The sequence below is a fragment of the Colossoma macropomum genome, unplaced genomic scaffold, assembly GCF_904425465.1.
Source record: "Colossoma macropomum unplaced genomic scaffold, Colossoma_macropomum, whole genome shotgun sequence".
NCBI lineage: Eukaryota > Metazoa > Chordata > Actinopteri > Characiformes > Serrasalmidae > Colossoma > Colossoma macropomum.
Genome location: NW_023494807.1, coordinates 32,774,199 through 32,788,817, shown reverse-complemented (window position 1 = coordinate 32,788,817; position 14,619 = coordinate 32,774,199). Strand labels below are relative to the sequence as shown.

The window sequence follows — 14,619 nt, the reverse complement described above, 5'->3', positions numbered from 1 at the left end:
GTTATCAGACAAAGCGCTACTCTCTCAAATTCCTGTGCCCTCTTGGTGTTTTTCCACCCGTATTCCGGATAGCCCCACCCCCTGCGGCACGATTGGCTTATCGCGTCCTGCATTCTGCGCTGGGATTGGCTAGTACAGATCAAGTGAATTTACACACGAAACAGATCTTAAATTTTATAAACTAACAAAAAATAATTATTACACTCAGAACTTTGGATGCTGTTAAATAGAATCCTTGAATAAGATATAATACTGACCTTAACTAGTAAATTATTTGTTTTTAGGGTCTTCCTCTTATGGATAGATATATGATATACATGCCAATTTATCTGAATTTCACATTTCAATATGAGACTACGTAATTCATACATAAAAATACAAATATATAAATATATGTGTTTATATATACATACACACACACAACCCTATTTCCAAAAAAGTTGGGACGCTGTGAAAAATGTAAATAAAAACAAAATGCAATGATGTGTAAATCATTTAAACCCTATATTTCATTGAAAATGGTACAAAGTGGAACAACAAATAACAAATGTTGAAACTTTATTGGTTTTTGAAAAATATTTGCCCATTTTGAATTTGATGCCAACAACACGTTCAAAAAAGTTGGGAGGGGGCAACAAAAGGCTGGTAAAACCTGGTGGTTAATGGGCAACAGGTCAGTAACATGATTGGGTATAAAGAGCATCTCAGAGAGGCGGAGTCTTTCAGAAGTAAAGATGAGGAGGGGTTCACCACTCTGTGAAAGACTGCACCATTAAATAGTGCAACAATTCAAGAATAAAGTTTCTTGACATAAAACAACAAAGAACTTCTGCTTTTCATCATCTACGGTACAAAATATCATTAAAAGATTCAGAGAATCTGGAGAAATCTCTGTATGTAAGGGACAAGGCCAAAAACCAGTATTCGCTGGCTGTGATCTTTGGACCCTCAGCATTAAAAACAGATATGATTCTGTAGTGAAAATCAGTGCATGAGCTCAAAAACACTTCTGAAAACCACTGTCTGTGAACACAGTTCATCACTGGATCCACAAATGCAAGTTAAAACTCTAAAACACAAAGAAGAAACCAAATATAAAGCTGTCACCTTCTCTGGGCCTGAGCTCATTTAAAATGGACTGAGAGGAAGTGGAAAAGTGTCCTGTGGTCCAATGAATTTGAAATTCTTTTTGGAAATCATGGACACTGTGTCCTCCGGGCTAAAGACCATTCAGCTTGTTAACAGTGCACAGTTCAAAAGCCAGTATTCATGATGGTATAGGGGGCATTAGTGCACATGGCATGGGTGACGTGCACATCTGTGAAGGCATCATTGATGCTGAATAATATATACATGTTTTGGCAACATATGCTGCCATCCAGACGACGTCTTTTTAGGGAAGGCCTTGATTATTTCAGTATGACAATGTCAAACCACATTCTGCAAATATTACAACAGGATGGCTCTGTAGTAAAAGAGCCTGGGAACTAAACTGACCTGCCTGCAGTCCAGACCTGTCACCACTGATAACACATGGTGCATTATGAAATGAAAAATACGACAAATGAGCCCCTGAGCTGTTGAGCAGCTGAAATACTGTATCAAAGAACAGGAAAACATTTCACTTTCTAACCTACAGCAGTGTCTCCTCAGTTCCCTAACACTTACAGAGTGTTGTTAAAAGAAGAGGTGATGAAACACAGTGGTAAACAGGCCCCCGTCCCAACTTTTTTGGAACATGTTGTTGGCATCAAATTCAGAATGGGCATTTATTTTTTTAAAAAACAAAAAAAAAATTCTCTGTTTCAACATCTGATATGTTGTCTTTGTACTATTTTCAGTTAAATATAGGGTTTAAATGATTTGCACATCAATGCATTCTGTTTTTATTTACATTTTACACAGCGTCTCGAATTTTTGGAAATAGGGTTCAATTTACATATAAAGTGCAGGAAAGTAACCATGGTAAGTGATGCTGTAGTTACAATATGTACAATTAAGGATGAGAGTGGTAAACATAAACAAAATATAGATATTGTAAGTAAAAATGTTCTCACAGACATATTCAACATCTCTCTGAGCACTGCAGTCGTTCCAACGTGCTTCAAGTCCACCACCATCATCCCTGTGCCGAAGTCTCCAGTGTCCTGCCTCAATGACTCCCGTCCCATTATACTCACTCCAATCATCATGAAGTGCTTTGCAAGGCTTGTCATGAGGCACATTAAAGACCAGCTTCCTCCTTCACTGGACCCACTGCAATTTGCATATCGCCCCAACCACTCAATAGATGACGCCATCTCCACCACACTCCACCTGGCTCTCACCCACCTGGACAATAAAGACACTTATGTCAGAATGCTGTTCATAGACTTCAGTTCAGCATTCAACACCATCATCCCTCAGCAGCTGATTGGAAAACTGAGCCTGCTGGGCCTGAACGCCTCCCTCTGTAACTGGGTCCTGGATTTCCTGACTGAGAGACCTCAGTTAGTCAGGATAGGTAATAACATCTCCAGCACCACCATACTGAGCATCGGTGCCCCTCAGCGCTGTGTGCTCAGTCCACTGCTGTTCACTCTACTGAGTCACGACTGTACTGCAAAGTACAGTTCAAACCACATCACCAAGTTCGCTGATGACACGACTGTGGTGGGTCTGATCAGCAAGAATGATGAGTCAGTGTACAGAGAGGAGGTGCAGCGGCTAACAGACTGGTGCAGAAACAATAACATTGTCTATGAATGTAGACAAAACTAAGGAGATGGTTGTTGACTTCTGAAGAGTGCGAGGTGACCACGCCCCACTGAACATCATTGGCTCCGCTGTGGAAATCATTCCTCGGTGTCCACATCACAGAGAACCTCACCTGGTCCCTCAACACCAACTCCATAGCCAAGAGAGCCCAGCAGCGCCTCTACTTCCTGTGGAGACTAAAGAAGGCTCATCTCCCCCCTCCCATCCTCACCATGTTCTACAGGGGGACTGTGGAGAGCTTTCTGAGCAGCTGCATCATCGCCTGGTTTGAGAATTGTGGCATCTCCGACCGCAAGACACTACAGCGCATAGTGAGGACAGCTGAGAAGATCATCGGGGTCTCTCTCCCCTCCATCATGGACATCTACACCACACGCTGCATCCGCAAAGCCACCAGCATCGTAAACGACCCCATCCGTCCCTCACACAGACTTTTTTCACTGCTGCCGTCTGGCAGAAGGTACCGGAGCATCCGTGCCATCACTGCCAGACTCTGCAACCGCTTTGTTCCTCAAACAATCAGAACTGAAAATCCCCTCACACACACACTTTACACTCACACACACACACACACACACACACACACACACACACACACACATACATACTCTACACTCATACCACACAGTCCTCTTTTGATGCTCTTTGCATCTGGAACATTGCTGCTATTACAGTGTTTACACTTTGTTCACTCTAGTACTGTGTATATCCTACCTCAGGAACTGCTGTGCTCACGTATGTTATCTGACTGCGTAACTCACAGATCACAGCATGTTAAATATCTCTGCACCTTATTCCACAACTCTACCTCATGCTCAGAAACGAGTGCAGCGCCGACACAGCACTGTCCTGTCTGTTTACTGTGTCTAATGTCTGTTTAATTTAGCCTATTTATTGTATTGTTTCTAGCTTATTTTTTTTGCACACTCACGTCTGCACGTTCACACTTTGTACTGTCTATTTTGTTCCTTGTTGCACCGTGTTGTTCCTGGAGGAACGTAATTTCGCTCCACTGTGTACATAGATGGAATGACAATAAAAGCCTCTTGACTTGAAGAGTGAGTGGAAAGAATGCAACAGATGGTAACTGGGCACCTGTGATGCGTTGGGCAGTTTTCACCACCCTCTGGAGCGCTTCACGGTCAGATGTGGAGCAGTTGCCGAACCACACTGAGATGCTGTTTGTGAGTATGCTCTCTAGGGTACAGCGGTAGAAGTTCACCAGTATCCTGGGACCAGGGATGGGGGAGTAGCTAAGTGGAGTGCTACTTTTTGTAGCTAACTAAATTTTTTGTAGCTAGTAGCTGTAGCGCCTACAAATCTTTCTGTAGCTATAGCGAATATTTTCGCTACAATTTCGCTACAGGCTTCAGGCGATCCGCACGAAATCTGAACCACAGAATGCGGTCGTTAACTGGGCTGGAGGTGACTATGCAATCCCGACTGAGCCGCGGACAGTTCCAGCAAACGGTCACGCACTGATCACCCCTTACTGGCTTAGCTCAGGGGTCGCAACCGAAACATTAAGAAGAGCCATTTTGTCCTTTCAACAAAAATCAAACCAAAATTTATGTCCGTTTTACCATCTTGGCTGAAAGTATGTCTCAGTATGTGCTGATAGTTCAGGCTAAAATATACAAACACAAACTCAGACTTTGCTCTGCTTTAAGCTTTGGCTCAGCTACAGCTGCTTTTCTCGCATCTCTGCGGAAACTTCTCCGCGAGTTTCTTCTAAAATATCTCTCAATATTCGACTTTTTACGAGGCTGAAGCCGCTTCTCGTTCGAACTGTCCCGTTCCACCTTAAATGGTGCCTGAGGCGCCAGATTGTACAGCTGCGCCATTTAAGGTGGAACAGGATAATTGGAACATGAAGCTGGAGAATGAGAAGCAACTTCAGCCTCGCAAGTTGTTGCAGATTAAACGTAAGAGGAAACCAGCTGAGCGCTTATGAATGCAAATAAATCTGTTCATCTCCAAATTATCGATGTTCGTCTTAATTCTCTCTTTGCCTTTTCATTATCTGCACTGCTGTGTGTCCAGCAGTCTGCGCGTCAGTCTTCAGCGCTAAACGTTGGTGAAATAGCAGTTATGCGTTAACTCCAGCGTTTAAGACCATTTATTACCATTTATTGTGAAAACTGTGTTAGAACTGTGTGTTATAATGATTTTACAGTAAAGGAGGATTATTATGTTATTTTACCTAAAAATCTAGTTCTGCTGTGGAGCCACAGCAGCTCTGCAGCAGTGGAGAGATTATTCAGGCCTGATTCTCTCCCCAAACAGAGCCGGGTTCACTGATGAGGATTTTGAGGCTGAAGTGTTGATGAAGTTTATCAAACGACAAAGGATGTCATGTCTGTCTGTATATCTTGCTGAAATGTTTAAATTGGCGCAGTTTTTTTTCAACAGTTGACAATACTTTGCACAAAGATGTTTGGTTTGTATTCAGTTATTTTTGTTGATTTTTGTTAGGAAGAACCTGGAATGATTGACTTTGCCTTTAGTCTTAATTCTTATTGGATGTCACGCCTTTGGCTGTGTAAGTTTGATTGTTGGTTACACTAAACTCACTTTTTGGTGATCTTTTTGTAGATTTGCAGCTTTTCAATTGTGTGTTTCTTTCTGTCACATGATTAAATGCAGTGTCTTGTTCGCACTACCAGTTTGGCTTGTTTGGTGTGTCAGACGGAGATTCTCAAACATTCTGACACATTCGTACTTTGACAGTAGCTAAAAAGTCGTGCACTACTTTTCAAAAAGTAGCTAAAAAGTAGGCACTACTTTTTCTGGAACAGTAGCTAAACTGTAGCAGCTATACATTTTGGGAAAGTAGCTACAAAGTAGCTAACTACTAATTTTTCAGTAGATATCCCAACCCTGTCCGGGACACAGGTGGGCTTTCTTGAGGCTCACCTCACCTTTATTTCCTTCCACCCACCATACTCAATTTTTTTTCTTCACTTCAGAATAATATGACTCTATATGAACTCTAACTCTTATTGTGGTCACTTTAAAAAATTAGGATCTTCTCAAATAATTATGATTAGGCGATTATGTAATAACTGTGACAGGCCTGCCTTCTCCGCATCTGAACTAAACCATGTCCCACACAAATAGTACACTGTTCTCTCGACTGATGAGACACAGTTAAAGTTCTTGGTAGAAGCACACAGAAACTAAATAGTCTAAACCTCCACTAAACCTCAACCCAGATGCGAAGCATGGTGGAGGCAGTGTAAGGGCATTAGTCTGCTTTGTCCCCCTCACCTACAGTGCTGCAGACTTTAAAAAAGGGGGCAGGGCTCTCATAGCTTTCAGTTCCTGTCTGTCTGTGAGAGAAAAAAAAAAACATTAGACAAATACATAAAGGTTTTAGGGAAGAACAGCGAACGGAACTGTACGGAATTGATTCCCTCACTCTAACTGTAGCTCTTTTTGATTCAGACAAAAGAAATGGGTACGTAAAGGCATTTTCAGATTTTGAGTCAAGCCTGGTAACTATTGTTTTATTTACTGGATTTAAAGCTAGTCATCATTTAAAGTACTGCACTGTCAATTTACTATTTATTTATGATTTTTTCCTTCAGAACAAAAAGTTATCAAATAATACACTGTAGAAATAGACGTGGCACTGGACAAGGCTGAGCACTGATGTGTTCTTTACTCTCTTTGCTTTCCAGAAAACACTTCAGATGCAGAATTTGCAGATCCTCCATACCACTATTTTGATGATTATGATGAAACATGTAACAAAGAAACTGTGGCCAAAATTGGAGCCACTGCATTTCCTGTATTATTTTCCATTGTGGTCCTCCTCAGTCTCATTGGTAACATACTGGTTCTTGTCATTCTTGGCCTCTACAAGAACCTCAAATCACTGACCAACATCTTTGTCCTCAACTTGGCTCTGTCTGACCTGATGTTCACGCTTGGACTTCCATTTTGGTCCTGTTACTACATCTGGGGCTGGACCTTTGGTGATGCAATGTGCAAAGGGGTCAATTTTGTTTTCTCAGCTGGATTTTACAGTCGCATTGTGTTCCTAATGCTGATTACGATTCAGCACTACGTAGCAGTGGTCTGTCCTCTGTCTGACCGGGACAGAGGACAGTGCTTTGCAGATGCTCTCATCCTTGCTTGGGTGCTGAGCTTTGCAGTAGCAGCGCCAGCCTTACTGTACAGTGAAGTCACGTCTGACCCAGAGGAGCCTAACAAACTTTACTGTGAGTATAGGAGCATGAAAAGCACCGTTGGCGCTACGTACAACCAGAATGTTTTTTTCGTAAGTGCTTTTCTGGTAACGGGTTTTTGCTACATGAGAATTCTTCAGTCCGTCCTCCAGTCCCGAACAGGAAAAAGCCACAGGACTCGTTTTCTGCATGGTGGTGGTCTTCTTCATCAGCTGGACTCCTTATAACATTGTGATATTTCTACAGACCCTCACTTACCATCAGATTGAGCCTTTCATGGAGTGTTATGTCACCGATTATTTAGATTATGCGTATTACGCCTGCATGTTGCTCGCTTTTTCCCACCACTGTCTCAATCCAGTGTTTTATGTTTTGTTGGTGAAAAAATCCAGAATCATTTGAAGATGATTGTACAAAACCTTGTAGAGATAATTACGCAGCTGTCAGATTCTGTGTAAAACATGCTCTTTCTTTAAGTGAATGTTAGAATTTATTTGCTATAACATTTTTACTGTCAGTGCATTAAATCAATAAGCTCATGTCATGAATTGAAAATTGTGTTTAAAAACAGGAAGACAAGTGGAAAAAGTTCTTCTATAAACAATGATAAATGTCAGCTAGTTTTTCTTCAATAAATAATTTTACAAATGTATATTTACTTCACCCTTATTGTAACTGTCCTGAGCTACAAAATGATGGGGCTGGGTAAACGATGTGACCTCTGCTAACCAAAGTCCAGTTTCATTTGGGTCCCATACTTATAAATAATAGCTTAGATCTTCATATGACAATAAAAGTTCGTTAAATTTGGCTAGCTAGTAGGGCTGCAGTTAAAAATGATTGGTTCAACACTGGTTTTCACCTTATAAATATTTTAATTAGACAAGTTTACAATCTCTCCTTCATATTGTAGTGACCCACTACAGGCTGGCACCGGCTTGTGCTTTTCTGCTCGTGCTCATAAAAGAGCATTTGGTGGTCTCCACTGTGTCTCTGCTACACTGGTGTCAGAAGTGGGATATTGCCCACCAGCGGACCAGCGAAGAAAGGTTCTAACACAGGCTCAAGAACAGATGGCTAGAGAGATGGCGAGGCCAGTGCGGCATGGCTGGAGGCCGGAGTCAGAGCGGGGCAGCCCAATGACAGGCAGGTAAGAGAGAGGCTGGAGAAAGTGAAAGCGTCAAAGGCTTCAGCATGGGAGCATCACAGCGAGCCAAAGGCGTCAAGCGGCATCACCAGTGGCAGAGGCGGAGCCCCAGCATGCAGCAGCGGCATTCTGGCCTGCGTCGATGCTGCAGAAGGTGTATAGCTGCTGGGTGGAGAGTCGCTGTCATCATCCCCTCCCTGTGGGGAGCTCTGCCGTGTGCGGAGAAGCGAGCACCCTGTGGTTTTCTGATGGCTGGGATGTACATGGCCAAAGATATGGCTCGACCTGGAAGGTCACTGGGGTTGACTGACCTTTTAAGGGTGGGGGAGGTTGGCCTGTGTAGCAACCCACTACAGGCTGGTGCTGGTTCTTCTTATACTCTAATTAAAAATTTTAAACAATTACGTTGTTTAATTTTATGTCTACAACTCTTTTCATTATCAGTGATTGTGCATTTTAAAGCACTTGCATTGGAACAGCACTGTTACCCGAGTTATATTCTTCTGCTTCTTCTTTATTCGTCCACTAACTCATTCTTCAGTTTTCGAGATATCGATACCGTTCCATCGTCGGAATGTTCGGTTTGATTGGGATTGGTGCGTTTGCATACAGCTTTTAGATCCAAAATACGTTTTTTTGTGCAATCTTGGTTAAATTACGAATTTTTTCGCATAGAAATAAATAAGGTGCAAATGTGGCACGCCCATCTACTGTACTTCTGCCTAACCAAAAGACACCGTTTCACATATACTATCTCAGGGCAGGCCCTGAGCAACACCTAGCAACCACTTAGCAACCTCCTAACAACTATTCACTAAACACCCCTTACAGCATGGCAACCTCCTAGCAACAATTTAGCAACCAACCCTTGTACCATAGCAACCGCCTAGCAAGAAGGTTATGCTGCACTATCACTCTGCATTTTCTTCAGGACAAGCACTATTTTATTTACACTTTACATTTATTAGCTTCAACCCTCCATACTCAATTCTCATTTTGTTCATTTCAGAATCTCTATCAACTGTGAAAAAATAACTGCGTTCAGCTTAAAAAACTGGGATCTTCTCCAATAATTGTGATAGGCCTACCTCCTCCCCATCTATACCATGTGCCACATGACAAAAAAGTACACTGTTCTCTGGATTGATGAGACAAATATAAACCTCTTGGTAGGGTTACACAGCATTTTGCAGTGAGAAAATTAAATGCTCTAAACCACGACTAAAACCTCAACCCAAATATGAAGCATGGTGGAGGTAGTGTAATGGCATTAGTCTGTACCTACAGAACTGCAGACTTTAAAAAAAGGAAGTGCAAAGCTCTTATAGCTTTCATTTCCTGTATGTGTGAGAAAAAAGAGCATGAGAATTACAGACATGTTATAGGGAGAGGGCATTTACAAAAACAGGGTTCAAGAACAGAACTGTTTGGAATTGTCTTGCTCACTGTAGCTTATTTTGATTCTGACTAAAGAAATGGGTACGTAAAGGCATTTTCAGATTCTGAGTCAAGCCTGGTAACCACTGTTCTATTTATTAGATTTAAAACTAGTCATCATTCAAAGCACTGTACTGTACTAATTTACTAACTATGTACTTATGATTTTTGACGTGGCACTGGACAAGGCTGAGCACTGATGTGTTCTTTACTCTCTTTGCTTTCCAGAAAACACTTCAGATGCAGAATTTGCAGATCCTCCATACCACTATTTTGATGATTATGATGAAACATGTAACAAAGAAACTGTGGCCAAAATTGGAGCCACTGCATTTCCTGTATTCCTTTCCATTGTGGTCCTCCTCAGTCTCATTGGTAACATACTGGTTCTTGTCATTCTTGGCCTCTACAAGAACCTCAAATCACTGACCAATGTCTTCGTCCTCAACTTGGCTCTGTCTGACCTGATGTTCACGCTTGGACTTTCATTTTGGACCTTCTACTATGTCTGGGGCTGGACCTTTGGTGATGCAATGTGCAAAGGGGTCAATGTTGTCTCCTCAGCTGGATTTTACAGTCGCATTGTGTTCCTAATGCTGATTACCATTCAGCACTACGTAGCAGTGGTCTGTCCTCTGTCTGACCAGGACAGAGGACAGTGCTTTGCAGATGCTCCCATCCTTGCTTGGGTGCTGAGCTTTGCAGTAGCAATGCCAGCCTTACTGTACAGTGAAGTCATGCCTGACCCAGAGGACCCTAACCAACTTTACTGTGAGTATAGGAGCATGAAAAGCACCGTTGGCGCTACGTACAACCAGAATGTTTTTTTCGTAAGTGCTCTTCTAGTAATGGGTTTTTGCTGCATGAGAATTCTTCAGTCCGTCCTCCAGTCCCGAACAGGAAAAAGCCACAGGACTATGAGACTCGTTTTCTGCATGGTGGTGGTCTTCTTCATCAGCTGGACTCCTTATAACATTGTGATATTTCTACAGACCCTCACTTATCATCAGATTGAGCCTTTCATGGAGTGTTATGTCACCAACTATTTAGATTATGCATATTACGCCTGCAGACTTCTCGCTTTTTCCCACCACTGTCTCAATCCAGTGTTTTGCGTTTTGTTGGTGAAAAAATCCAGAATCATTTGAAGATGATTGTACAAAAACATTTTCCATTTACAACCCCATTTCCAAAATAGTTGAGGTGCTGTGCAGAATGTAAATAAAAATAGAATGCATTGATGTGCAAATCATGTAAAGCATATTTTAAAAAGAAAATTGTACAAATACAAAAAATCCAATGTTGAAATTGAGAAGTTTTTTCATTGTTTGAAAAATATTTGCCCATTTTGAATTTACTGCCAGCAACACATTCCAAAAAAGTTGGGACGGGGGCCTGTTTACCACTTTTAACAACACTCTGTAAGTGTTTGGGAACTGAGGAGACACTGCTGTAGTTAAGAAAGTGAAATGATTTCCTGTTTTTGTTTGATACAGGATTTCAGCTGCTCAACTGTTCAGGGTTTTTCATTTCATAATATGCCAAATGTTATCAGTGGTGACAGATCTGGACTGCAGGAAGGTCAGTTTAGCACCCAGACTCTTTTAATGTGGAGCAATGCTGCTGTAATACATGCAGAATGTGGTTTGGCATCGTCTTGCTGAAATAATCAAGGCCTTCCCTGAAAAAGACGTCGTCTGAATGGCAGCATATGTTGCCAAAACCTGTATATATCGTTCAGCATTAATGGCGCCTTCACAGATGAGCACGTCACCCATGCCATGTGCACTAATGCCCCCCTACACCATCATGAATACTGGCTTTTGAATTGTGCACTGACATCTAACAAGCTGAGTGGTCTTTAGCCCAGAGGACACAGTGTCCAAGTTTTCCTAAAAGAAAATTCGTCAGACCACAGGACACTTTTCCACTTCCCTTCAGTCCATTTTAAATGAGCTCAGGCCCAGAGAAGGTAGAGATCTTTCACAGAGTGGTGAACCCCTCCTCATCTTTACTTCTGAAAGACTCCGCCTCTCTGAGATGCTCTTTTATATCCAATCATGTCACTGACCTGTTGTCAATCAACCAATGTTTTTTTTAAGCATTACACAACTTTACCAGCCTTTTGTTGCCCCCGTCCCAACTTTTTTGGAACGTGTTGCTGGCATCAAATTTAAAATGGGCATATATTTTTCAAAAAACTATAAAATTTCTCAGTTTCAACATTTGATGTGTTGTCTTTGTACTATTTTCAATAAAAAAGGGTTTAAATGATTTACACATCATTGCATTTTGTTTTTATTTACATTTTGCACAGCGTCCCAATATTTTTAGAAATGAGGCTGTACTAATACAAAGACAAAAGTAGAGGTACTTATGCAACTTGTCCCTTTGATTTTTTTCACGTTCTTATTCTGTGAACACAGAAAATAACAGAACACAGACAGAACCGTATAATTCCAAGGGGCAAACTGTCAGACTCTGCGTAAACATATGGACATCGTCATTAACTGAATGTTAGAATTTATTTGATATATGTAATTTTCCTGTCAGTGTAATAAATCAATCAAATCAAACTCATAAGTTGAACATTGTGTTTAAAAACGGGAAGAAAAGGGAAAAAAGTCAAGTCAAGGGGGGAAGGGGATAAGAGGGACATAGTTAGGAAAACTAATTAACCAAAGGCTCGACTAAACAGGTACGTTTTTAGCCTAGACTTAAAGATGGAGGCTGTGTCTGAGTCCCGAACACAGACTGGTGGGCTATTCCAAAGCTGGGGGGGCTTTGTATGAAAAGGCTCCTCCCCCTGACGTAACTTTATTAATTCTGGGTACTATTAATGAGCAGCACCTTGTGATCTAAGTGGGCGTGTCGGTTGATAATAGGAAATAAGGTCACTGAGGTACTGAGGATCAAGGCCATTCAGAGCTTTATACGTCAGTAGAAGAATCTTGTACTCAATGCTCAAAAGTTATTCTAAAAATAATGATAAATGTCAGTTAATTGCTTTTTTTCAATAAGTAATTCTATACATGTATATTTACTTTATAGGAAACAGTCAAAATTATAATACCTGTAATAATGTCTATAATATACTAAGTAATACAATGAATGAGAACTTTGTGGTGTAACTGTATTTAACATCTTCATAAGACGCTGACACTTCAGACGTCATGAGATCAGACAGCCATACACTGCTAACGTGACGACTGTTAAAGTTCATTTTTTTGGCATTTAATTTTTATTTTTTTAATGTTCCAACATATTAAAAAAGGATTTTGCAGTTTGTAATTGCGTTTCCTCTTTGTGGCGCCTCAGCTCTGCCAAAGCGAAAATGCTATTAAATCCTGTTTGCAAGCCATCAATACTGCACACTCACACCTACATACACACATACTCCTTAACACGTAAAGCAGACATAAAGGTACAAAACTGTCACTGGGTCAGTGCCCCTCTTGTCACTGGGGTGGGACACTCAAGGGTCCATCTCAGTACCTTCAGTCAGGGAACATAACTGAACCATAATCCACTGAAATGATATGTTCTAAGCTGTACTGACTCCACACACCCCGTCTCGTCTCCAGGCTTTTATTTTACTGTTCTGTTTAAAACATTCGGTTATGAAAGAGGTACAAATACGAACTTTTCACCTGGAAACACTTATTTAAGGTTCACAATCAGACCTTAAAACCACTGTTGGAGCTTTGAGGGAACATTTACGCTGTTTGTACCTTGATGTACGAAAAATGTACCTGAACAGAACCTTCATTTCTAACAGTGTACAGTTACAGAATTACACATAATTACACAAAGCTAGAAAAGGGAAAATCTATAAAACACTATTTTGTGACTGTGCGTTGCATATATTTTAGATAACACTATATTATTAGAGATTATGCATTGCTATTGTTATCCAGTGGTATATTCTTCTTCTTCTTTTTTTCATTATTATTATTATTATTATTATTATTATCGTCATTATTATCATTATTATTATTATTATTATTATTCTGCCAGATATTAATCCGCTAATCGATTGGCAGTTTTCAAGATATCGACACCATTCCAACTCAAATGTTGGGTCTGATTGGGAAAGGTGTGCTTGTATATAGTTTTGCATGCATGCTTTTCGTACAATCTTCGTTAATTTACAATATTGTCCCATAGGAATGAATGGGGTGCAAGAGTGGCACACGCATCTACTGTACTTCTGCTCACATACATGATCTCAGGGCTGACCCCCGTGTACGAATTCAATGTAGTTCTCATCTCTTTGTCATTTTTTTCTCATCCCTTGTTTCTCCCATAGACTCCCATTCATTTTTGCCCCCCCCACAAGCCCAATTATTCCTTTGCCCAACAGCCACCAAACTGCTTGTACTCATTCAGAGCAGGTCCTCAAGCTCTACTGCACAGCCACACTGACCCGCACTCCTCTTGACCCGCCCAGGCCAGGTGAAGCCCCTGCTTATGGCCATTAAAACTACCTTTTATGCCCCTCCACAGCGAGAGCAACACATTATGGGAGAAAACTGGCACGACGTTTATGGTGGGGAAACATTCTGAGGACTCTGCGGCGTCTGTCTGAAATTTCATCACGCTGTATGAGGCAAACTGCTAAAATGCTTGTCTTAGCGAGTGATGGGTCAACACTGCCACAGAATGGGGCCAAGAGTTCCTCTTACACGGGGGGCCAGTTCCTCCGTTTTAATTAAGAGCCTCCTAACATTACTGTGTGTCCAACTCGGGGCACATAAGGAACCCGTTAGGCCTTAACTAAAGCACGCACAAGCTTATAGATGCTACGACTCTGGGGTTCTGGGCAAAAGACAAGAACGGCGCCCCCTGGATACACATCTCTGAGCTCCTGAGAGGCACAACCATGTCAAGTGTCCCCCAAAACACTTTTAAATCTAGTCGATACATTCAACATTTCTCATTTTGAGATTGTTGCCGGAATATTATAAGATTATTTAAACAACACATATCCTACATTTTTCTAATATCTTATTTTTGGATCTCTTTTAAGGTTTGTGTGAGTTTATGTACCAAAAATATAATTAACTTCTACATGACTCCAGAATT

General features: G+C 41.2%; 2 pseudogenes; both read left to right on the top strand.

Annotated features, from left to right (window-relative positions):
• Window positions 1-6,143: 6,143 nt before the first annotated feature.
• Window positions 6,144-7,354, top strand: LOC118797226 (annotated as a pseudogene).
• Window positions 7,355-8,144: 790 nt separating this feature from the next.
• LOC118796912 lies at window positions 8,145-10,693 on the top strand (annotated as a pseudogene).
• The last annotated feature ends 3,926 nt before the right edge of the window (window positions 10,694-14,619 follow it).